The 24,815-nt window shown below is 50.1% G+C and overlaps 11 pseudogenes; 4 read left to right on the top strand and 7 right to left on the bottom strand.

Moving 5' to 3' along the window:
- The first annotated feature begins 1,472 nt into the window (after window positions 1–1,472).
- Window positions 1,473–1,591, top strand: LOC144000179 (5S ribosomal RNA; annotated as a pseudogene).
- A 669-nt stretch (window positions 1,592–2,260) lies between these two features.
- Window positions 2,261–2,379, top strand: LOC144000221 (5S ribosomal RNA; annotated as a pseudogene).
- A 99-nt stretch (window positions 2,380–2,478) lies between these two features.
- Window positions 2,479–2,597, top strand: LOC144000200 (5S ribosomal RNA; annotated as a pseudogene).
- Window positions 2,598–2,757: 160 nt separating this feature from the next.
- LOC144000218 (5S ribosomal RNA) lies at window positions 2,758–2,876 on the top strand (annotated as a pseudogene).
- Window positions 2,877–13,886: 11,010 nt separating this feature from the next.
- On the bottom strand, window positions 13,887–14,005 carry LOC144000236 (5S ribosomal RNA; annotated as a pseudogene).
- A 100-nt stretch (window positions 14,006–14,105) lies between these two features.
- Window positions 14,106–14,224, bottom strand: LOC144000229 (5S ribosomal RNA; annotated as a pseudogene).
- Window positions 14,225–14,545: 321 nt separating this feature from the next.
- On the bottom strand, window positions 14,546–14,664 carry LOC144000215 (5S ribosomal RNA; annotated as a pseudogene).
- Window positions 14,665–14,764: 100 nt separating this feature from the next.
- On the bottom strand, window positions 14,765–14,883 carry LOC144000188 (5S ribosomal RNA; annotated as a pseudogene).
- Window positions 14,884–14,983: 100 nt separating this feature from the next.
- LOC144000245 (5S ribosomal RNA) lies at window positions 14,984–15,102 on the bottom strand (annotated as a pseudogene).
- A 320-nt stretch (window positions 15,103–15,422) lies between these two features.
- On the bottom strand, window positions 15,423–15,541 carry LOC144000238 (5S ribosomal RNA; annotated as a pseudogene).
- A 99-nt stretch (window positions 15,542–15,640) lies between these two features.
- Window positions 15,641–15,759, bottom strand: LOC144000184 (5S ribosomal RNA; annotated as a pseudogene).
- Between the last annotated feature and the right edge of the window lie 9,056 nt (window positions 15,760–24,815).

Consider the following 24,815-nt stretch of genomic DNA (forward strand, 5'->3'; position numbering starts at 1 on the left):
ATGAAATGTCTCTGTATAGCCCAGATTGTCTTCTGTTATCACTTAGCCTACCCTCTAAATTCACTAGCCTCTCTATATACACCAGCATGTTTACACTAGCCGATCTTCTGCATATAATAGCCTGTCTTCGATATACACTAGCCTATGTTCTAAATACACTAGCCCGTCTTCTGTATGCCCTAGCCTGTCTTCTGTATACATTAGTCTCTCTGTATAAACTAGCATCTCTGTATACCCAAAACTGTCTTCTGTAAAAACTTGTCTCTCTTTATAGCCTGTCTAGCCTTTCTTCTGTACACACTAGCTTCTCTGTCTCTCTGAATACACTAAACTCTCTGTATACCACAGCCTGTCTTCTGTATACACTAGACTGTAAAAACTAGCTAGAATACACCAGCCTGTGTTCTGTACCCACTAGACTCTCTGTATACACTACCCAGTCTTCTGTATAGATTGTCAGCTTTGATGTATACCCAAGCCTGTCTTCTGTATACACTAGCTTCTCTATATGCACTGTCCTTTCTGTATACACTCGACTCTCTCTATACACTAACCTCTCTATATACACTAACATATTTGTATATACTAGCCTCTCTTTAAACTAGCCACTGTTTACTCTAGCATCTCTGTATACTCAAGCCTATCTACATACACGAGTCTGTATTCTGTATTCACTAGCCTTTCTTCTGTATGCTGTAGTCTTCTATATATACCAGCTTCTCTGTACACCCTAGCACTGTAACAGTGATAGGTTCCTGTATTACAGAAACAGAACACCAGCAATAAGGTGTATACTGTGCAGGATGCACACAACACCCACTCTAACTTCTGCACTGCAGATGCATGTATTGCAGAAATTGAACAGCAGTAATAAAGGGTAGCTTCAGGTGTGTACTGTGCAGGAGGCACAGAACACCCACTGTAACAGTGCTAGGTTCCCAAGCAGTAAAGACACTGTCCCTGCCTATCGTCCTCTTTCCCTGACCACCGCAACACACTATACAAGGCCGCCGCGCTGGCGGCCTTATATAGTGTGGGGTGTGTACTAAACCCCCCTGAGCTATAATTGGCCACAGGAATCCTGCCTGTGGTGAATTGTGGCTCTCCTCACAGAGGATGTCACATCTGTTCTTATTATATAGAACCTATTATGCTCCTCGTAAACTTTTTCAGTTTGGCCGAACGGCCAGACGCAAGTTGCCCCCGGTGCATGTTTTGGAGATGCCCGAAGTTGATCGGCTACTGGACAGAGGTGACAGGAACCATTGATCGGATGTTTGGAACCTCCACCAGGATGGATGCGAAGTATTTTCTCCTGGGATTAGTTGAAGGAGTTGGAAACCCGGGAAGTAGCCAGATGGCAGTTCTGAGATGCCTATTTCAGGCAAGGAAACTGATTGCTCAACCCTGCTTAGCCTCCAATGTTGGCAATTACTTGGTTTTTTTCACTTGTTTCCCAAGATGACCATGTTGCCTATGGCCCCATCACCTTGAAAGTGCCTGATCTTGTCTGATCTCAGAGGCTAAGCATTGTCGGGCCTGATTAGTAACTGGATGGGAGACCAACTGGGAATACCAGGTGCCGTAGGATTCTTTTTAAGTTGTTGGCGTTGACATGGTTTTTTTTTTCCGCTTGTTTCCCAAGGTGATCATCTTGGCATTTGTCAAGAGGGCTGAGAGAGCCCAAAGAAATCTCCTACGGCCACATCCCCCTGAAAGCGCCCAATCTCATCTGATCTCAGAGGCTAACCAGGGTCCGGCCTGGATAGTACCTAATTAAAGGTGCCATAGGAATCTTTTTATATTGTTGGCTTTGACTTGTTTTTCATTTGCTTGTTTCCCAAGGTGACCATTTTAGCATCAGCCAAGAGTTTTGAGTATGTCCCAAAGCGTTCGCCTGATCTCAGAGGCTAAGCAGGGTCTGGGTCAGATGGGAGACCGCCAGGGTCTATGTTGTTGGCGTTGACCTATTTTTTTTCACTTGTTTGCCAAGATAACCATCTTGGTATTTGTCAAGAGGGTTGAGAGTGTCTAAATAAAACACCTATGGCCACATCACCCTGAAAGCGCACAATCTCATCTGATCTCGGAGGCCTAGCAATGTACGGCTTGGTTAATACCTGTATGGGAGACCACCTGTGAATACCAGGTGCCGTAGGCTTCTTTTTATGTTGTTGGCGTTTACCTGTTTATTTTCGCTTGTTTACCAAGGTGACCATCTTGGCGTTTAACAAGAGGGTTGAGAGTGCCCAAAGAGATCACCTACGGCCCCATCACCCTGAAAGCACCCAATCTCATCTGATCTCAGAGGCTAAACAGTGTCGGGCCTGGTTAGTACCTGGATGGGAGACCGCCTGGAAATACCAGGTGCCATAGGCTTCTTTTTATGTTGTTGGCTTTGAACTGTTTATTTCGCTTGTTTCTCAAGGCGACCATCTTGGCGTTTGTCAAGAGGGTTGGGCGTGTCTTGAAGAGAACGCTTACGGCCACATCACCCTGAAAGCACCCGATCTTGTCTGAATTCAGAGGCTAAGCAGTGTCAGGCCTGGTTAGTACCTGGATGGGAGACTGCCTGGGAAGACCAGGTGCCATAGAAGGATCTGGTCTGGTTAGTGTCTTGATTGGGAGATCGCCTGAGAATACTGGATGCCGTAGGCTTCTTTTTATGTTGTTGGCTTTGACCTGTTTTTTTTAGCTTGTTTCCCAAGGTGACCATCTCGGCCTTTGTCAAGAGGCTTCAGAGTGCCCAAAAGGAGTGCCTACGGCCAAATCACCCTGAAAGAGCGCAATCTCATCTGATCTCGGAGGCTAAGCAGCGATGGGCCTGGTTAGTACCTGGATGGGAGACAGCTTGGGAATACCAGGTGCCGTAGGCTTTTCATTATGTTGTCGGCGTTGACCTGTTTTTTCTCCCTTGTTTCCCAAGGTGACCATCTTGGCATTTGTCAAGAGGGTTGAGAGTGCACAAAGAATTTGCCATTTGGGCACAACACCCTGAAAGCGCCCAATCTCGTTTGGTCTCAGAGGCTAAGCAGGGTTGGGCCTGGTTTGTACCTGGATGGGAGACCGCCTGGGTTTTCCAAATGCCGCAGGCTTCTTTTTATGTTGTTGGCGTTGACTTGTTTTTTTTTGTTTGTTTCCCAAGGTGACCATCTTGGCGTTTGTCAAGAGGGTTGAGTGTGCCTTTGATCTCAGAGGCTAAGCAGGGTTGGGACCTGGTTAGTACCTGGATGGGAGACCGCCTGGGATTTCTCGATGCCATAGGCTTTCATTTTAAGTTGTTGGCATTGACTTATTGTTTTTTAATTTTATTATTCTTTTGTTAAGTAGAACATAAATATAACAGTCAACCATACAGCATGACCCAGGGTCACAATTACATGGTAACAAAAAATAGGCAGCCAAATAACTCTGGGTTCTCAGAGGGGAGTCCTACAGTTTCATGCAGAAAAGAGAGAAACCCCACCTCCAACATGTAGTACAGAAGTACTGAGTAACGGAGTAGTGCAGCTCCGTTCAGACAAATGTAATCATGGAGAACAATTGGGACCACAGCGAGCCAGCTTATCGTGACCTACGTGAACCAGAGTAAAATATGAGCCGGTCATGTCCAGAACCCTGGGGTTCTTCTGGGTCCCGAAGGCTAGTAAGGAGACAAGGCATAGTCAAAAGGGAGGACGGGGGAAGAAGAGAGTGCAAAGACGGATAGAGAGGAGGTGGGGGGATGGCGGCGGGGAAAAAAAGAAAAATAAAGACAAAAAGGGAGGGGGGGAATGCCACCCAGAGCAAACATGGCCTACGTAGGTAATCGTTAGATGTTCAGTCGTTTTCTGGGACAGAGGCACTGCTCACCTCCCGAATGTAGTCTCGAGTACCAGTAAAATACCTCCAGGGCCTCCATGTAACACTAAATGCCTCTTCAGTGTTGTGAAGGGTGGCGGTCAATTCTTCCATCCGGAGAATATGATTGACTTTGGAATACCACAGCACCTTGGATGGGGGCTGAGGCTGCCTCCACAGTGCGGGAATGCAGGCCCGGGCGGCATTCAGGAGTTGCATCATGAGGGTTTTTTTGTATTTTCGAACAGGCTGTTCGGTCAAGTGTAGAAGGCACGCTGCTGGGAACCCAAAAGTTCCTCAAGGCCGGGCATGCCCAGAAAAGGTGTCCCATGGTCCCCATATCTGAATTTCACCTCCAACAAACATCCGGGATCGATCTATCCATTTTATTCAGAAGGTATGGGACTCTATACCAGCGTGAGACTATCTTGTATCCTGATTCTTGATATTGGTTTGCGATGGAAGCTTTATGTACTAAGGTCAGGATCTTCCCTATCTGTTGTGAGGTAAATGTGATGCCTAAGTCCCTCTCCCATTTGTGGATAAATGGTGGGGGTCGACTCCTCCTCCTGACTACTCAATAGGTTGTACAGGAGGGAGAGGGTGTGTCGCACAGGTTCCCTTTTGTGACAGATGGATTCATAGGGTGTCAGGTCTCTAGGAGTGTAGGGGGCCCTTTGTATGGGCAGAAGAAAGTGACGAAGTTGATAAGCACTAAACAAGTCAAGCTGAGGGTCAGAAAGCTCGGCGACAGTTTGCGTGGTCGGGAGCCCTCCCGGGTGCCAAACCTCTCCCAGACGCTGTTTCCCCACCACTGTCAACTGTCGCAGTTTCTTGTTGGTAAATCCCGGTGGGAAGTCTGGATTACCTATAACCGGAGTCATTGGTGATGGCAGGGGAGCAATGTGTGTGCAGCGGAACAACCTCCGCACAACAGCCAACGTAGCTCCCACTACGGGGTGACCTCTGAGGTCTTTTGGTAGGGAGGACAGGAGCCACGGGGAGGTCAATAGGGGAATGGATCCATCCTCAATCTCCATCTCCACCCACTGCTTGTGTGGGCCATTACAATGCCAATCAACGACTCTCGCTAGCAGTAGTATTGTCTGAGATCTGGGAGACCCCCCTTGTCCTTTGGTCTGGCAAGCAATTGCAAACGGGCTCTGGGTCCCGGAGCAGCACCTGCAGTTGTCTGAAAAAAATTGGGGGTAACCGGATCGGTAATGTCTGGAACATGTATAAGATCCGCGGGAGGGCCGTCATTTTGAATGCATTACATCGCCCGAACCGTTAAAGCATGCCAGTTTCCCAAATCAGATTTCAGTCTATCCAGGAGAGGGACAAAATTAAGCGGGTACAATTGCGCTAAATCCGCTGCGATGTCAAAGCCCAGGTAACGTATAGATTTTTCAGCCCAGTAGAATGGAAAAGCGGAGCGGAGCCTCTTGGCCTCACCATCCGGGACCGATATATTCAATACAGCCGACTTGGCGCAATTGATTTTATAGTTTGATAGGCTGCCGTATCGCCGTAGAGACGCAAGTATATTGGGAAGCAAAATGTGTGGATTGGAGACGGAAAAAATTAGATCGTCAGCGTACGCCGCAATTTTGTGGTGTGCCGAGGGTTTGGCTATGCCAGTAATATTCGGGTCATTCCGAACGTGACACATAAGTGGTTCCAGTGTCAGAATAAAAATTAGGGGAGACAGAGGGCACCCCTGCCTCGTCCCATTAGTGATGGGGAAAGAGTCCGAGCATCACTCGTTCACCCGTACCGCTGCCGACGGCGTGGAGTAAAGCGTGGTCTAGTTATTAAAAGTTGGGACCCAGGGGGGCGTGACCGGAAGTCGACCCGGATGGCAGCCTAAATCTCCTGCTCTCCCTCCAGCCTCTGCTACACCGCACCTACGGGGAAAATCCAGCCCCATCCGATGAGGAAATCTAGGGCCACACGGTCCTCCAGCTCCAGGGGACCTCCCGCAGCCTCGTTGGGCACAGCCACGGACCTCCGGTCCTTCTTCTCCACGACGGAGCTCCCGACCGACGGACCTCCCAAAATGGCGCGGGCTCCTTCTCCGGCCCGCAGGGCCCATCCGAACCTCCAGCACGGACCGGGGGATCGAGGGACACCGCGGCTGACATCCCCGGGCCTGGAGGCCTCCGGTGCGGTGAGTCGATCCCCGGTCCCGCCCGCCTCTGAGGCCGTCCAGCTAGACCTGCGGCCTACCACACCGCCCACGCCGCCGCCAGGACACAAGACTAGGCCCCCCCTGGGACCCTCTCTATCCCTGTGCTGCTCGGCACCGCAGTCCCCCCTCCGCACTCCTGCAGCTCTGGACGCCGGAGGGGAGTTCCTGTGCGGGACTGGACGGATCGGGGAGGGGGGTGGACTAGGCCTGGGGCCCTCTGGCAGTAGGTCCCCCCCTCCTCCGGACACTCAGTGCTCTTTGGCCTTGCCCAGGATGCTCCGGACGCCCCCAGACTCCAGTGCTGTGTCCGAGGGGTCCCCCCTTTCTTTTGCGGCTGAGGACTTCCCTGCCCTCCCCCCCTGAGGAGCCCCTGTCCTGGGCGTACCGGGGGCCCGGGGGAATGGACGGACCCCTGCTGAATCCTGACTCGGGGTCGCCCCCACCTAAGTCTCAGAGGCTGGGCACCTCGGGGAACCCCTTCCCCCCACGCGGTCACGGGGGACGACCAGGGGTGTCGGCTTACCCAGGGGGACCCGTAGCCCTTCCACCCCAGGATACCAGGGGACGACACCAGCCACCTCCCTTGGCTCATACTTCAGAGTGGCCGGGGGTCTGGGATTCTCCCCCTGAGCATGCCCCCGCCTCTCGCACTGCTGGACCCGTGGACCCTAGGCCACTGTCGCCACGTCATCGCATAGACCGGGACAACCCGGGAGACATGACCACAACACCACTGCACCCTCAGTGGCAATTATACTTACAAGCGATCCCTACCAAAGAGGATTTTAAACAATTGATTGAAGATGTCAAATCCACGTGTCGGGCGGAAATACAAATGCTCCACTCTGGCCTTAAGCACCTTGCGGACAGGGTGGAGATGGCTGAAGAGGAGATACAAGAGGCCAAAATTGCGGTCCACAAAATCCAAACGCAAGGGGCTGAACACCATCTGCTCCTGAGAGATATGCAGCGCCATGTGGAGGACTTGGACAACAGGGGGCGCCGGCACAACATCAGAGTGCGAGGGGTTCCGGAGTCGGAGGGCCCGGAGGACGCTCAGATTATCTTGCAGGAACTATTCAACACTCTCCTCGGAGAACCCCCCACTAAATTTATTGAGATGGATAGAGCTCATAGGGCCCTACGCCCCAAAAATGCTACTTCTGGCCCCAGGGACTTTATTTGCAGAGTCAACTCGTTCCACCTTAAGGAGGATATCATGCGACAAGCCCATTTAGCCCGTGAGGTGTCTTTCCGGAACCACCCAGTGCAACTTTTTCCGGACCTCTTCTGGATTACGCTGCAAAAACGTAGACTTCTCCAACCCTTGCTCCGTACCCTGCAAGACGCCCAGATCCCTTACCGCTGGGGTTTCCCATTTAGCCTCACTGCCAAACATCAGGGCAAATCGGCCTCTCTGCGGTATCCTGAAGATCTGCCGACTTTCTGTGAAGATCTGGGCATCCGCCCCCCCCCCCCCGGCTCCCCGATTGGGACCTCATCGCTACTCAACCCTCACCTCCTACGCTTTCCCCTTTGGTGCCTTTTCAATAACTTACTGCACTTAGGCTGCTGGTTGGGAGATTCGGGAGAGTGGGTTCCCCCTTGCTCTCACGACTCTCCCCCTAACCCTTTTTTTGGGTTGTTTTTCTTTTTTCTTTATTTTATTCATCTTATTTATATTTTAGTGATTTTGCTCCTGTTCAAGTTTTTACACATTTTACGCTCCTCTATTCCTCCTTAGGACCTGAATGAGGAGACCTGGACTCCTATGCGGCCGCCAGGCCCACGCCTCGTGCGCTGGGTCTGGTGGCCCCCTGGGAATCCGTGCAGTCCCGAATGACTTTTTTACCCGGGGCCGAATATTGCCCTATGTTTGGTCCGATTATGGGCCCATGTTTTCATTGCGATGCCTTTCTAACGTTGTACTAATGTTTTTCTCCCTTCTCTCACTTTCTATCTCCCCCTCTCTTCTCTCCTCTGTCTTCCTTCCGCTGCCTGCAGGGATCGGACACGTAGTGGCGGGGCCCTACGACTGGAATGCGTCTGCTCCTGGCTCCTGGCGGTCCCTCTTGGACGTTGTTACCGGGTAAGATTTATTAGACACAGACCGCTCTCCTACCCCCCCCAGACTTGACTGATGGCTAAGATTCTATCTCTGAATGTTCACGGCCTAAATTCAAACAGGAAACGGCATCTGGCACTAAGGGAGTTTAAACAGTCGGGAGCAGATATTATCTTGGTTCAGGAGACGCACTTTGACAGGGGGGGATCTTTTGCCTTCGCCTCCAGGAGCTTTCCGCTTGCGTATCTATCCTCGGGGTCCCATAAGAGGGCGGGGGTGGCTATCCTGATCCGACAAGGAGCACCCTTTACCTATGTTGATCATTACAGCGATCCCCGGGGGGGCTTCCTGATACTTAAGGGTACGTGGCAATCACGGCCGATCACCCTGTGTGCGCTATACGCCCCTAATGTCCATCAGCATAGCTTCCTCTCCAGGGTTTTTGCACGTCTATTTAAGGATGACCACGGTTATTTGGTGGTGGGAGGAGACTTTAATCTGGCTCACTCGGCCACGGCTGATCGTCAAATTGTCAATTTGCGTATGGCGCTTGCGGACCTGGCGCTTCGCCGTGTTGAGAAAGCCCTGCTGAGGATCAAACAGACATACTATGATAGGGGCAATAAAGCACACTCCCTCCTAGCGCGGAAGCTCAAAGACAAAACCCTTCTCTCTGCTCCACACCAGATAAAAACTAGATCTAATGCAGTTGTTTCCCACCCCAAAGACATAGTTGATACGTTTGCTGGCTTTTATGTGGAGCTCTATAATAGTCCTGACATCCCTAGCAACCCTGTGTCGGTGGAGGTTTCACAGCGTATACAGCAGTACCTGTCCGACAGCGCCATCCCCAAAATTAGAGATTCGGACTTGCTCATTTTGAACATGCCCGTCACGGAGGACGAAGTGGAACGGACCATTAAATCCCTCCCCGCACATAAATCCCCGGGTCCAGACGGTCTGCCCTACGAATACTACAAAGCATTTTCCCCCCTCTTAACTCCGCACATGAGCAGCCTCTTTAACGCTTTTCTACAGAAAACACCCGTCCCCTCAGATATGCAACGTTCCTTCCTTACCTTAATACCCAAGCCAAATAAGGACCCCATCCTTTGCGCGAATTATAGACCCATTGCGTTGTTGAACGCAGACCTAAAATTTTTTTCTAAATTGTTATCTCTGCACCTTAACAAGGTCCTACCCTCTTTGATCCACAAGGACCAAGTGGGCTTTGTCCCCCTCCGCCAAGCAGGGGATAACACCCGGAGGGTGATAGACCTGGTCGACGTGGCGAACAGGGAGGGAATGCCGTCCCTGCTCCTGAGCTTGGACGCAGAAAAAGCATTTGATAGATTGGGTTGGCCCTTCCTGTTCGCCACGCTGACCCACATAGGGATGGAGGGACCTTTTTTGCGGGCCATACAACATCTTTACTCCAACCCGTCTTCTCAAGTGAAGACCCCCTTTGCCACCTCCTCGCCCTTTTCCATCTCCAATGGTACGCGTCAGGGATGCCCGCTGTCACCCCTACTATTCGCCCTCTGTATTGAACCCCTGGCGGCGTCTATTAGGCGGAACCAGGCTATAAGAGGGGTTCCGGTGCGAGGCCAGGAGTTTAAGATTTCGCTATTTGCGGACGACGTAATTCTTACTCTTACCCAACCCAGGATATCCCTGCCCAACTTGCATATGGAGTTAGACCGTTACAGTGCGCTATCGGGCTACAAACTTAATGCGTCGAAGTCCGAAGCCCTCCCGATTAACATTCCACCGTTGGAGGTGGAACATCTACGATCCAACTTTCCCTACCACTGGGGGTCCACCTCCCTTCGATACCTGGGGGTAAACATCACCCCAACCTATACCTCCCTCTATCAGGCAAACTACCCATCCCTTTATGGAGATATTAGGCGTCTGTTGCTACAGTGGCGGAAACACCAAATCTCTCTGCTTGGTAGAATAGCCTCTGTGAAGATGGCTATCCTCCCGAAACTCCTTTATCTTTTTCAGACCCTCCCCATTCCAGTCCCCTCCTCCCACCTGAAAAAATTGCAAAGGGACATACTTCGATTCGCATGGAACTATAAAAGGCACAGGATACCTCGCTCGGTCATGACCGTCTCCCGATCGGATGGGGGGTTTAGCGTTCCCGGATCTAGTCAGGTACTATCAGGCTGCCCAACTCTGCGCGGTCGCTTCTTGGACTACCTAGTGGCCTCACAATCGCTGGTCGGAAATTGAATCCCAGTGGTTGGCCCCTATATACCCTAATAGTATGCTCTAGAGTGCGGCGGCAGTGGTTCCCCAGTCCCAATTGTTGGGCCCCATGTCCCACCTGCAGAACCTATGGCGTAGGTCTTCCAAGGCGTTTGCCCTGACCTCGGCTAAATCGCTCCTGACCTCTTTTATATCCAACCCTCGAGTGCCAGATAGCCTATCTCGCCAGATGCAACACCCCTGGTCCTCCCGGAACCTCTTCCATCTGAGATCTCTGGTGGACCCCAGATCTAGGAGACTACTGACTTACACTGAACTCCAATCCCGGTTTGACCTCCCCCGGCAGAGCTTCTATAGTTACTTACAAATCCGTCACTTTGCCCAGACCATCTCATCAGACCTCCGTTTCTCCCTGCCTACCTTGTTTGAAATAGTTGTCTCAGCAGGTACGGCACAGAGGGGGATGATCTCGGATATTTATAAAATAATTAACGCCTTTCCTATGGGTCTTAACGGCAAACATGCATATATGCTTAAATGGGAGGAGGCTCTGGGTGAAGTGTTCACGGAGGAGCAATGGCGGGTGATTTGGTCACAGGCATCTAAGAGCTCCATGTGTACGCTCTACCGGGAGAATGCATACAAAATATTGTTCTTCTGGTACATGACCCCGGATGTCCTGCACGCTATTTATCCTTCTACAACAGACCGGTGCTGGCGCTGTGTGGGGCATAAGGGCACCCTCTTGCATATATACTGGCAATGCCCTCGTATAGTCCCTTTCTGGACGGAAGTCCGTACGCTCTTGGCCTGTGTCCTGGACCAATCCCTGGACCTGAACCCAAAGCACTTTTTACTGGGAGTCCCTTTCCCCAAACTGTCCAAATCCCTACAGAAATTATCCCGCCATATCTTGACCGCAGCGAGGTGTCTTGTTGCACTCCATTGGAAAAAAACGCACCCCCCCTACCCCGGACGCATTATACGCTCGCATTAGAGACGTGGAGCTTATGGAGAGGATGACCGCCAGGATACAGGACCGGCTGGAAGCGCATGATGTAGTCTGGAATCCCTGGAATCTTAAGGGCGATCGACCCTGACAGGCAAGCGGAAGTTTTCGGATGACTACCCACCCCTACTCCCTCCTTTTCCTCTCTACCTTTCTTTCTACCCTTTGGTATCCCTTTCTTCTCTTTTTTCTCTTTTTCCCTTCTTCCTTTCTCTTATTTATATCTTTCTTCCAAACCCCCCCGAGGGGGGGGGTGTTTGATTGGGTTAATGTGTACTACAAGTATCTTACACTATTAGTCGACACCTGTATCCTCGGATTGCCACTCTTGACTGGCTGTTGAGTTTTGAGGACTGGTTTATTATTGGTTGGACTTTATCCCTGACTTACATGTGTTGCAGAACATGCTGTCTGTGAATAGCTCTACCTGGCCGGGCTTGTACCTGCTCCAGGTGGCTATATTATGTAGGCCAATATGCTCTTATGGTATGTTCTCCCCTGTAATTTTTCTTTTCTCTTTCTTTCGCTCCCCCAATGCTGTACTGAAGTGTCTGACGTGTAATGTTTCACTTTATACTAATAAAAAGTTATTTGAAAAAAAAAAAAAGTTGGGACCCACTAGCTCTGTCATGGTTCGGACGCTGTAATGTGTTGAAGATGAACGCGATGCCACGACTTCTGTATCTACTACAAGCCTTACCTATCAAAATACCCCAGACTTTCTTTCATGCGGTTCGCTCAATCTTTATCAAGTTCCTCTGATGTATTGGTAGGGCAATGCTATTGCGACCGAAATTGCGGGGAGGTTTTGGCTTCCCGGACCCTGCTCTATATTACACAGCGACGCACATGACACCGGTGGTTGACTGGTGCTGGTGTTCTGCCATATACTGTCCGGCCATGATATAGTGTCCGCGCCGTACTGCGCATGCGCAGTACGGAGCAGACGAAGCTTCGGAAAATCTCCGAAGCTGGACGGCGCTTGCGCGGTGAGTGGAGGTGGTAGCCCCACCATCCAAGCGGACAAAGGGTTGTGAAAATTAGAGGGCCCCTCGCAGGTGAACTTCGCTCGCCACGCTTTACTCTATGTCCACTTGGATAGTGGGGATAGAACCTGGACTCAGTGCGCAGGCGCCGTTCATGCTCGGCAATTTTCGGAATCTGTGTTGCTGTGTACTGCGCATGAGCAGTACACAGCGGACACTATGCGATGGGGGACCATATGTGATAAGACACCGGCATAGGGAACTGAAGCTATGGGTCAAGCTAGAGCAGGAGATGGCGCGGGTTCCACTGGCTGGTCTACCTTGGGCGGGGAGGCCATTGGAGCCCTGTGTGACTACTCACCCGTTAATTGTCCCCTCGCTCGCCGAGATGGATAGTTTTTTTCACCTTTCCCACCTGACTAACTTCCCTTCTCCTATGACCCCAATTATTGGACATCCTAGATTCCCTCCGGGCCTGTCTGACCAGGCCTTTACCAGGCAAGCCCCGAAAGGGCTTCTGAGAGCAGCCCTATTTCTTGGACCCACGGGCTTCTATCGTACTATCTTGGTATCGTACACCGGTGGTGTTGGCCAAAATATTCCCCGGTCAATCTGACCACTGCTGTCGCTGTGGGCAACAGGCTGGCACCATTCTCCACATTTTCTGGGAATGCCCTAAATTACAAACATTCTGGCAGCCTGTCCTGAGACTCATCCACAAGTTCACAGACATTTCCTTAGCCAATGATCCCGCAGCAGTTCTTCTCAATCTAACTCCTATGTCGAGAAAGCGTTATCATAAGTCCTTACTTAAACATCTCCTCAATGCAGCTAGGGCCTGCATCCCAAGTCAGTGGAAAGAGCAATCTGCTCCAATGGTGACCCAGTGGTTCGCAAGGGTAAATGATATTGAATGAATGGAAGACCTGACTGCCACAATGAGGGATAAAACGGAGGAGCATGGGAACAGATGGTTCTACTGGACCCAGTTTCGCTTTTCGGAAGAATACCTCCGCGAGACATAGTAAGCTCATGGTGATCATTGGAGATCGCTGTTCCAAACGTTGGACAGCTGATGAGCTGGTGAGCCGAGGGCGTCTCTTGCTCCCTGGGAGGGGACCCCACCCTATCCACTCTACCCACGACACCCCCTTACCCCTTCTTTTCCTTTTCTGCCATTTCCTTCCCCAATCTTCTCTTTCCCCTTCTCCCTCCTTTCAGTTCTACTATTTCCCTTCTTAACTCAAAAAAGGGAAAAGAAAATGGTATGTTCCGACCCCATTTGACTACTGCACAATACTCTTCCCCTATCTATGGATATCTAAACTCTTCGAGGGTAGGTGGGCTAGTATCAATAATATTTTAAGAGGTAGAGGATCCCAACGAGATGGAGCTTTAATCTCATCTTGATATGACCGCAAAGCTGTACACGTGCTATTCTCCTCTGACTTCTTACCATTGGCTCTGATATCCATGCAATATGATCGTTTGTTTGTAACTATTTGTATCACACATTCTGTGAAGTTGCCTTTGCATTGTATGTCGCATACTACTAAATAAAAAAAAAAAAAAAAAAGAAGCCTATGGCACCTGGTATTCCCAGGCGGTCTCCCATCCAGGTACTAACCAGGCCTGACACTGTTTAGCATCCGAGATCAAACGAGATTGGGCGCTTTCAGGGTGATGGGGTCATAGGTGATCTCTTTGGGCACTCTCAACCCTCCTGACAAACGCCAAGATGGTCACCTTGGGAAACAAGTGAAAAACAAACAGGTCAAGGCCAACAACATAAAAAGAAGCCTACAGCACCTAGTATTCCCAGGTGGTCTCCAATCCAGGTACTAGCAAGGCCCAACCCTGTTTAGCTTCTGAGATCAGAGGAGATCGGGCGCTTTCAGGGTTATGTGCCCATAGGCAATCTCTTTGGGCATTCTCAACCCTCTTGACAAATGCCAAGATAGTCACCTTGAGATACAAGCGAAAAAAAACAGGTCAATGTCAACAACATAAAAAGAAGAATACGGCACCTAGTATTCCAACGCCATCTCCCATCCAGGTACTAACTAGGCCCAACCCTTCTTAGCCTCAGAGAAGAGAAGAGATAGGGCTTTTTCAGGGTGATGCTGCTGTAAGCGATCTCTTTGGGCACTCTCAACCCTCTTGACAAATGCCAAGATGGTCACCTTGGGAAACAAGCAAAAAAAAAAAAACAAATCAACGCCAACAACATAAAAAGAAGCCTACAATAACTGGTATTCCCTGGTGGTCTCCCATCCAGGTACAAACCAGGCCCGACTCTTCTTAGCCTCCAAGATCAGATGAGATTGGGTGCTTTCAGAGTGATGTGGCCATAGGCAATCTCTTCAGGCACTCTCAACCCTCTTGACAAACACCAAGATGGTCACTTTGGGAAACAAGCGGAAAAAAAACAGGTCAACGCCAACAACATAAAAAGAAGTCTACGACACCTGGTATTCCCAGGCGGTCTCCCATCCAGGTACTAACAAGGCCCGACTCTTCTTAGCCTCCAACATCAAACGAGATCGGGTGCTTTCAGGGTGATGTGCCCATAGGCAATCTCTTCAGGCACTTTCAACCCTCTTGACAAACGCCAAGATGGTCACCTTGGGAAACAAGTGAAAAAAAAACAGGTCAAGGCCAACAATATAAAAGGAAGCCTACAGCACCTAGTATTCCCAGGTGGTCTCCAATCCAGGTACTAGCAAGGCCCAACCCTGTTTAGCTTCTGAGATCAGAGGTGATCGGGCGCTTTCAGGGTTATGTGCCCATAGGCAATCTCTTTGGGCATTCTCAACCCTCTTGAAAAAAGCCAAGATAGTCACCTTGAGATACAAGCAAAAAAAAACAGGTCAATGTCAACAACATAAAAAGAAGAATACGGCACCTGGTATTCCAACGCCATCTCCCATCCAGGTACTAACTAGGCCCAACCCTTCTTAGCCTCAGAGAAGAGAAGAGATAGGGCTCTTTCAGGGTGATGCTGCTGTAAGCGATCTCTTTGGGCACTCTCAACCCTCTTGACAAATGCCAAGATGGTCACCTTGGGAAACAAGCAAAAAAAAAAAACGAATCAACGCCAACAACATAAAAAGAAGCCTACAATAACTGGTATTCCCAGGTGGTCTCCCATCCAGGTACTAACCAGGCCCGACTCTTCTTAGCCTCCAAGATCAGACGAGATTGGGTGCTTTCAGAGTGATGTGGCCATAGGCAATCTCTTCAGGCACTCTCAACCCTCTTGACAAACACCAAGATGGTCACTTTGGGAAACAAGCGAAAAAAAACAGGTCAACGCCAACAACATAAAAAGAAGTCTACGACACCTGGTATTCCCAGGCGGTCTCCCATCCAGGTACTAACAAGGCCCGACTCTTCTTAGCCTCCAACATCAAACGAGATCGGGTGCTTTCAGGGTGATGTGCCCGTAGGCAATCTCTTCAGGCACTTTCAACCCTCTTGACAAACGGCAAGATGGTCACCTTGGGAAACAAGCAAAAAACAATAAAAATAAGTCGGAAGCTAGAGACAATACGGCCCGAGTCCTCAATTTAATCCATGCGGCGCATGTACAGGGAAGGCCCTTGCTTATGTTGTCAACGGACACGGAGAAGGCCTTTGACAGGGTCTGGGTGTTTGCTGGTGGGAGTGTGCTAAAGGACTTGACATTTCCGCATGTTTGTCCCCTCTCCCCTGTTTCCCCCCTCCCTTCCCCCCTTCCCACCCTTCCCTTCCCTCCTTTCCCTCCCCCTTTCCCCCTTCCACTCCCCCTTTCCCTGCCCCTTTTCCCCCGGGGCGTGGATGGGGGAGAGGGGGTAAGGAGAGGACAATCTGCCAAAGGGAGAAATGCATTTGTTCGGGGACTGCATGTACTTTAGGTGTATGGGACGGGGGGTGGTGGATCCCATTCTGTGATGCCTTTTCTGTTGTGACGGGCTCCCTCGTGCATGCCTACGTTTAGGGCGAGCCGAGGAGACCCCTCAGTGCTGACAGTTATATGCTCTACCTCTGTTTTGGTTATACTATTGTTTTTTGGTTATATGATGTTACTGATTGTCTTTTATTTGCATACCGGTATCAGACGTGACATTTACCACTGCCGGGACTGGGGGGACTAGGATTCGGGGGCTCCCTCTTGACCTGTCTACCCACCAACCCAAGTAGGACAGCGCTTTAAACCCAGTGTACATCTGGTAAGCGCTATAGCATAATTGTGCTGTTTTAGTATACCCTTCCTGTACTGTTGAGTGCGGACAACCCTTAATTTCCCTCTCCCCCTGGGGTTGAGGTGCCCGGCTTCTTTTTCCCTTTACCTTTCCTTCCATTTGCCCTTCCTTTCTCCCCCTTAGTTCCCGCCATGCATTACCTACCCAAAACCTACCTTGGTTCAACTTTCTTTGCTTTTCTCTGACGTCCCCCTCCCCCTCCCCGAGGAGCGATGGCAGACTCAGTCAAGGTCACCTCTCTAAACGTTAAGGGACTGAAATCCCCTGAAAAATGGTGGATCCTCCTATGAGAACTGAAGACTTCCTGTACTGATGTGGCCTTTATACAAGAAACACATTTTAAAAATACTAGCCTCCCCTTTCTATGGTCGAGATCCTTCCCTAAGGTCTACCACTCTACTAACCCCTCCTCTAAGACCAAGGGAGTCTCCATTCTGATCTCTAGCAGGCTCCCCTGGGTTCTCCAGGATTCTCTGGTGGACCCTGGGGGCCGATATCTTTTTCTTAGGGGCCACATTGGAGAGCGCCTTTTTACATTTGTCACTGTGTACGCTCCCAATGATTACCAAGACACGTTCCTCAGAACTACCCTGCACAGATTATGTGACTTTCGGGAGGGCCAGTTGATATTAGGTGGGGACTTTAATGTCCCCTTTCGCCATCGGTTGACACTTCTGCCTCTTGCTCCTCGCTCCTCATTTCCTCTAGAAAGCGGATTACTAAGTGTTTACTGAATGACCAATTAGTTGATGTCTGGCGTCTGCAACACTCTGGGGAAAGGGACTACTCTTTTTGCTCTTCCCCTCACAAATCATACTTGAGGATAGACTTCTTCTTGATTCCACATGACCAACTGCACTTGGTGAGCTCTTCCTCCATTGGCCATATTACTTGGTCCGACCACGCTCCTGTAGCCCTTACCTACACCCTCTCTAGGAACCCCTCACCTAGGTCTCTATTCTGGCACCTTAATGAGAGCCTCCTCCAGATACCGGAAGTTTTAGCAGATGTAACCAGGGAATTGGACCTTTATTTCCAAGAAAACTAAACGCAGGACTGTGACCCGGGGATAATTTGGGAGGCTCACAAGTCAGTACTCCGCAGGGTACTTATCAGGCACGGGGCGCGCATCAAACGAACACGGAAGGAACAGCTTGCTAATCTGTTTCGTGAACTTGCCTCTGTGGAAGCGAAACATAAACATGCCCCCTCACGGACCTTAAAGATTGAATTGGGGACACTCCGTACCCATATTGCTGACCTACTCCATTATAAAGCGAAAGCGGCACTCCAGTTTTGTCGTAAACTGACGTAGGAGTCAGGGGACAAATGCGGAAAAATCTTAGCCAGGTCGGTAAAGGAGTTGAAATCTGGCTCTTACATACCACAGTTGATAGATGAGAATGGCCAGAGGGCCTCTACCCCAACCCAAATAGCCGAAGTCTTTGAAAAATGTTAGGCCGCGTACACACGCGGGGACTGTCGGCCAACTTTGTCCGCTGAACAGTGTTTCGGCGGACAGTCCGCCCGTGTGTGGGCTTTCAGCGGACAGTTTCAGCGAACAGTCCGCTGAACAAGGTTTTTCGGAAATTCCGAAAAACTGTCCGCTGAAACTTTGTTTCAGCGAACAGTCCCCTCGTGTGTAGGCTTGTTCGTCAAACTAAGTTCCGCGCATGCTCAGAAAGGATTTACACGCCGAAAGTTATAATGCAGTGTATAGGACGTCGTATTTTTCGTCCCATCGTACGTGCCGTTCACGTCATCGCGCACGGTTTCAGCAAACTGTTCGTTCGTCGTGTGTGGCCATGTCCGTCCATGCTAATTTTGAGCGGACTGTTTGCTGAAACTGTTTGACGGACAAAGTTGGGCGAACAGTCCCCGCGTGTGTACGCGGCCTTACTCTGATCTCTACAACCTGCCCGATTCAGGGTCTGGACAGGACAATATAGACAGATATGTAACCGGTTCTGGTCTACCAACCCTCTCATCAGAATCACGGGAGTCCCTCCGGGGTAAATCTGAGTTGGCAACGAAGATCTGGGCCTGTTGGGTTGCATTTAAATATTCCTCTAGTTATGCAGCCATAATGTCTCAACCAGTGTGATGTGTTCATAATTCTTGTTCTTACTATGTCTACTGTACTTTTGCAATTGATTGTCTGAGGGTGGTCTGCCCCCCCCCCCCATCCCCTCCTCCCCCCCCCCCCCTTCTTTCTTTTTTTTTCTCTCTCTTTCTGTTTATTTTCCTTTTTCTTTACTCCCCCTCTATTTCTGTCCACTATATTCCCTCTTTAATAATAGAAGAGGTGGGTGTATTGGTCTATGCCATGGTAACTGACGATATACTGTTGCTGCCCTTGAAAAAAAAAGAATCACGGGAGTACTTGGAGGACCCGATCACACTGGAAGAAGTCCAGACAGCCGTGGGACCTCCGAAGGTGGGTAAGGCTCCGGGCCCTGACGGATATACCGCACAATACTTTAAAACCTTCCTCCCTATTCTCGGCCCACGCTTGGTGAATTTATTTAATACTCTGAGCTCAAATGGGGATTTTCCTGAGGATACCCTTAGAGCCCACATCTCGTTGATACCTAAGGAGGGCAAAGACCCGGGCCTATGTGGGAGCTACAGACCCATTTCCCTCCTAAATTCGGTCCTAAAACTATTCTCTAAAATCCTCGCCACGTGATTGGCACATCACTTGCAGTCCCTTATACATATTGACCAGTTAGGTTTTATTCCCACCAGGGAAGATAGGGACAACACCATTAAGATGCTTACCCTGATCCATAAAGCAAAATCATTTGGGACCCCTTGTCTATTCATGAGTACTGATGCCGAGAAGGCTTTTGATCGGGTCAAATGGACATTAATGTTCTCGGCCCTTCGCCATATAGGTCTGAGTGAACGGATGCTGGCATGGATAAGTAAGATATACTCACGCCCTTCAGCTCAAGTCAAAGCGAATGGGGTTCTCTCATCTCCCCTTGACATCGGGAATGGGACCAGACAGGGTTGCCCCCTGTCGCCCCTATTATTCGCACTGTCATTGGAACCCTTTCTCTCCACAATTCGACAAAACTCAGACATAACGGGACTCCAAATGGGTACTATTGAGTGCAAGATATCTGCCTACGCAGATGACATGCTGTTCTCGCTGACGAATCCCAGAGTTTCCTTGCCAAATCTCCTTCGGGAATTCCAGATATACGGGATACTTCTTGAAATCAAAGGCCATGGGGGGTTACAGTCCCCCCGCAAACGTTAATAGACTTGCAGTCCAATTTTCGATTTAAATGGACCCATACAGCCCTTAAGTACTTAGGTACTTACATTCCACCGGACATCGCGCGTACGTTTATGTTGAACTTTACGGGTGGCATTCTGGTCTCCATTCCTGGTTCAGGAGATGCAATCTCATTAAAATGAACATACTCCCTAAATTTACTTATCTTTTCCAAGCTCTCCCGATCCAGATTCCAGTCCCATTTTTTTAAGCAAGCTCAATCCTTGCTCACTCAATTTAACTGGGCCCACAAAAATCCCAGACTTAAGCGGTCACAGCTGACATTGTCTAAACAACAGGGAGGGTTGGTTCTCCCTGACTTGCGACGCTACTACCTGGCCTCCCATCTGGGGCGTGTATTGGACTGGAATCAAAACAAACTTTCTAAGCTCACTCCCGAATTCCGCTAAGAAGCGACATGTGGGGGGGGGGGGCGTGGCCTGGACAGCAATGGAGTAGGACGCTTGTGACCTGAGCTCCGCTCCTACCGCGATCTCCTGTAGTGATCCTGGGTGCCCACTGACTATTTTACCTACGATCTTACCGGTGTAATACCCGCTACTTTCTCGTGCATACATTGGGACGATGTCTCAGACGAAGAAGCAGTCTGCAGCGGCGGCATCTCTTGAAAAGGTTCCAGCGGGACCATGAGGGCCAACATGGCGGACAGTCCACTCCGGCTGCAGAACCTGCTACCTCAGACACGGTGAAGGTGCTTGAGGCGATTTCTACCTGCCAGACCACACTGACAACTAAGCTTGAGGAGGTTAAGGTGGATGTCTCACTTATCCGACAGGACATGGCTAAACTGCGTGACAGAGTGAAGGAAACTGAAACCCAGATCAGTCAGGCCGAAGATGTCCTGTTCCCTCTGCAGCATGCCCAGGAGGATGTGCAAAGGCATCTCCAGCAGCTGGCCCAGAAACAGGACGACCTTGAGAATGGGGCCCGCAGATCTAACCTCCGCTTTATCGGCCTGCCGGAGGGCTCCGAGGGGGCTGAGCCGGCGACATTTTTGGAGTCTCTCCTGATTAAGGCCTACGGTAGGGAGGCGTTTTCTACCTAATTTATTATTGAAAGGGCCCACAGAATGCCTGCCTGCCCGCCGCCGGAGGGGGCACCTCCTCGCACGTGCATTGCTAAGCTGCTAAATTACCGGGATAGGGATGCCATCCTTCGCCTTACTCGTGAAAAAGGCAACATCCCGTTTCAGAACGGACATATCTCAGTGTTTCCCGACTTCTCCGCAAAAGTTCAAAAACGTCGTTCCCGATTCGTGGAAGTCAAGAGGCGCTTCAGGGCACATCACCTCAAGTACGCCATGTTGTACCCGGCCAGACTCCGCGTAGTGGGGGAAGATAGGGCCTACTTTTTTGAAGATCCTGAGATGGCGGTTTCCTGGTTGGACCAGAGAGACGCGTCTCGAAATCGGCCACCTCAAGACTAAAATCGTTGGAAGATTTGTGAGTACTCTATCTGCTCCCCCCTTTCTATTTGCCCGTGTGCAAGCAGATCGCTGTTGGACTGCCTATGCGTGGTTCATTATCCTCAGTCCCTGAATTGATGCTTCTGTTCCCCCTCTCTAAGATGGATGGCCGTTGCTCTTGTTGACTGAACATGTACTGCTGCCTATGGCCACGCTCTGGGGGCATCCCCCTGGTTCGTTACACAATACCCCTTTCCCCTCCCTCTTAGTTTGGGGGACCCGCTTGGCGGGCTCTATTGGGCCCTTTCCCTGGGGGGGTGGGGGGGACGCGGGTCATCTGGACTTGCTGCATGGGACTGCAGAACTTTGACTTTCTCCTGATACATGCCCTTTACTGGACTGTTATGTCCCGCTGCTGAACTGGGCATCGCACCAATGTGACGCATGGTCCGGCTCTGGCCTACAAGCCGGGTTATGACGGGAGAAGACTTGGTCTTGTCACTGGGTCCATATCTGGCAAAGTCCACCCCCGTGGCTTATTGTTATTGACATTGCTTAGTGTTCTATGGTTTGTTTTGGGAAGGGAGCTCCAGTCAAGTTGGGGTGGCTGAGAGCAGGGAGGGTGGGGATGGGTTGTAGTTATTATGTTATAGTATGTTATGTTTTATGCTTAGTTTATGGCACAAGCTTTATTTGGTTATGGAACAGACAAATGTCTCTTTTTCATGTATACTCTGATGAATATGGGAATGGATACTGCTTTGACGGGTGGTTTGGATACTATTTTCCTCCTTGTGATATTGGCTGAGACCACGCCATGGGTACCCTGAAGTTGCTGACGTGGAATGTCAGGGGGATTCGGGATAAAATTAAGAGGGCGGCAGTGTTTGGGTGTCTCAAAACTTATAGAGCGGATATCACAGTCCTGGTAGAGACGCATGTAACTGGGAGATTGCAAATAGCTTTGCATCGCCCGTGGATTGGATGGGCCTACCACGCCACCCATACGTCCTTTTCTCGCGGGGTGTCTGCATTGATATCTAAAACGGCACAGTTTTCTTTGGTTTCTTTGCAGACAGACCTGCAGGGCAGATATATATTTATACACTACTTATTGCACGGAGAACAGTACATTATTCTCGCCTATTATGTACCCCCGCCTTACGATCATAGACTAATTACAGAGGGATTATCTTTTATGGCTCAACACCCTAATGTCCCAGCAATTTGGCTGGGTGATTTTTTTTTTTTTAATCGAAAAACAAACTTTATAAAAAAAAAAAAAAAGAAGGAAACAGAAGATAACATACATAGCAGGCATACATACGATACATCAAATAACGTGGGCCAATCTGGCCAAGGCAGCGTTGCATACATGAGAGCATTGGGTTAGCTGCACTGTATATGGGTCCGATACCCATCATGGGTAGATACATTATTAGAGCTAATTTGTGTCAACCGGGGGAGGGGGAGCGGGCAAAAGGAGAAATAAAAGGGGGAGGGGGACAGAATAAAAGTAGGTCCTTGAGGTGGAGGAAACACCAAAGGGGATAAGCAGAGGGGGGAGAGGGGCAAGGGATCAATATAACAGCATATCAAGTACACGTCTCCCCATCTCCCAACCACCTACCCCAGATCCGTTCATATTTAAATGGACATCCTCTATGTGTATAAACCAATTTCTTATAAGGGAGGGTATCGTTAACCTCTTTTTTCCAGCACTGGACCGTGGGGGGGGAGGGCCTGCATCCAGCCACGAGCAATCACTTTTCGCGCCAGGAACAGTGTTTCATGTAGGAAGGTGCGAAGGGACTTGTCAGCTTCTAATTCTGGTAAGAGACCAAGCAGACACATCTTCGGGTCAAGGCTAGCAGGAGAGCCCATCTGGTCATGGAGAAAGCGAATCACTTGTATCCAGTATGTTTGGATAACCGGACAGGACCATATAAGGTGATAGAAGGAGCCTGGAGTGTGGTCGCATAAACGGCATCCTGGATTATACGTGGGTTTAAACCGTGCTATCTTCTGGGGGGTCAGGTATGTCCTATGTAGAATGTATAGCTGTGTGAGGCGGTCCGAGAGCCTGGGGGAGACTCTCTTCACGTCCCCCAAGACTTCGTCCCACTCCTCATCCTCAATCACACCCACATCCAGCTCCCATCTGGCCTTGGCAGCATAAGCCAATGCCCCGGTGACTGGGAGACGGATGGCGGAGTAGAGGGCAGAGATCAACTTGGTTGGCTCAGCACCTGTGACTATATCCACTATGGGAGGGACTGTCAGAGTGGGGCTGGAGCTGGCAAACTGAGTCTGTAGCGCATGTCGGAGCTGTAAATATCTGAAGAAAAGATGGTTAGGGAGTGTGAATTCTTCCTTTAGTGACTAAAAGGATTTAATCCCAGTGTTAGTCATAATTTGGTGCACATACAGGATCCCATAGCGTGTCCAGGCTGCGGGGTCCGGAACGGACAGCAATTCGGGCAAATGGGTGTTGAACCAGAGAGGCGTGTAAGAATGAACCTGTGGGGTCCCAAGTTTGTTAAGGGCCGCCCGCCATATCCTCCGGTGGTGCGTCAGCATGTCTACCTTGTGATGAGGGGGACGTCTGGACAGTGGGGCTCTAAGGACTGACTGAAGTGGGGTGTGGGCTGGGTCGTCAGGGCGTTTACAAAGTAATGTCTGGTATCTTGGTAGCTCGCTCTTGTCAAAGTGATAGAAGTGGGACAACTGGGAGGCAAGATAATAATCCTGGAAATCTGGAAGAGCAGCCCCTCCCATTGTCACTGGGTTCTTCAGAAGTCTCCAAGACAATTTGTGTCTGCTGTGGCCCCATATAAATGAATTAAGAATTGATTCAATCGTCTTGAAAAAATTTTGTGGTATATACAGGGGTGCATGCCACACCAAATACAATATCTTGGGCAGGAGTATCATTTTGACCAGATTGATGCGTCCCATAACACCCAGAGGTAGTCTGGCCCAAGTTTGAGTCTTGTTCTTGATCAGGGTGAAAAGGGGTTCAATGTTCAGGCGTATATAGTCTGTCAGCGATCTAGTGACCTGCACTCCTAAATACTTGATCACGGAAACCCTAGGGAGATTCAGAGGAAGGGACGTGGGCACAGGGGGGAAATGATCAAGCGGAAGGATCTGGGATTTAGACCAGTTGATGCTCAGACCTGAATGACTACCAATACAGTCTATGGTGTGAAGGGCTGCAAGGAGAGAGGGACCCGAGTCGGCTAAGTATAGGAGTGTATTGTCAGCATACATCCCGATCTTTTCCTCCAGATCTCCTATCCTAAGGCCACAAATTCTGGTGTCTGCGCGAACCATAATAGCTAGTGGTTCCACAGCCAACGCATACAGCATGGGAGAAAGGGGACAACCTTGTCGAGTCCCTCTCTCCAGCGGGAACTGATCAGAGAGCCAGCCGTTCACAAGCACCTTGGCCCTCGGGGATTGATACAGGAGTTGGACCCATCGAATAAAGTTGGGGCCAAGTCCGAATCCCGAGAGGCATTCCCACAAGTAGTTCCATTCCACGGAGT

Source organism: Lithobates pipiens, unplaced genomic scaffold, assembly GCF_037356315.1.
Source record: "Lithobates pipiens isolate NorthernLeopardFrog02 unplaced genomic scaffold, aLitPip1_a1.2 Scaffold_191, whole genome shotgun sequence".
NCBI lineage: Eukaryota > Metazoa > Chordata > Amphibia > Anura > Ranidae > Lithobates > Lithobates pipiens.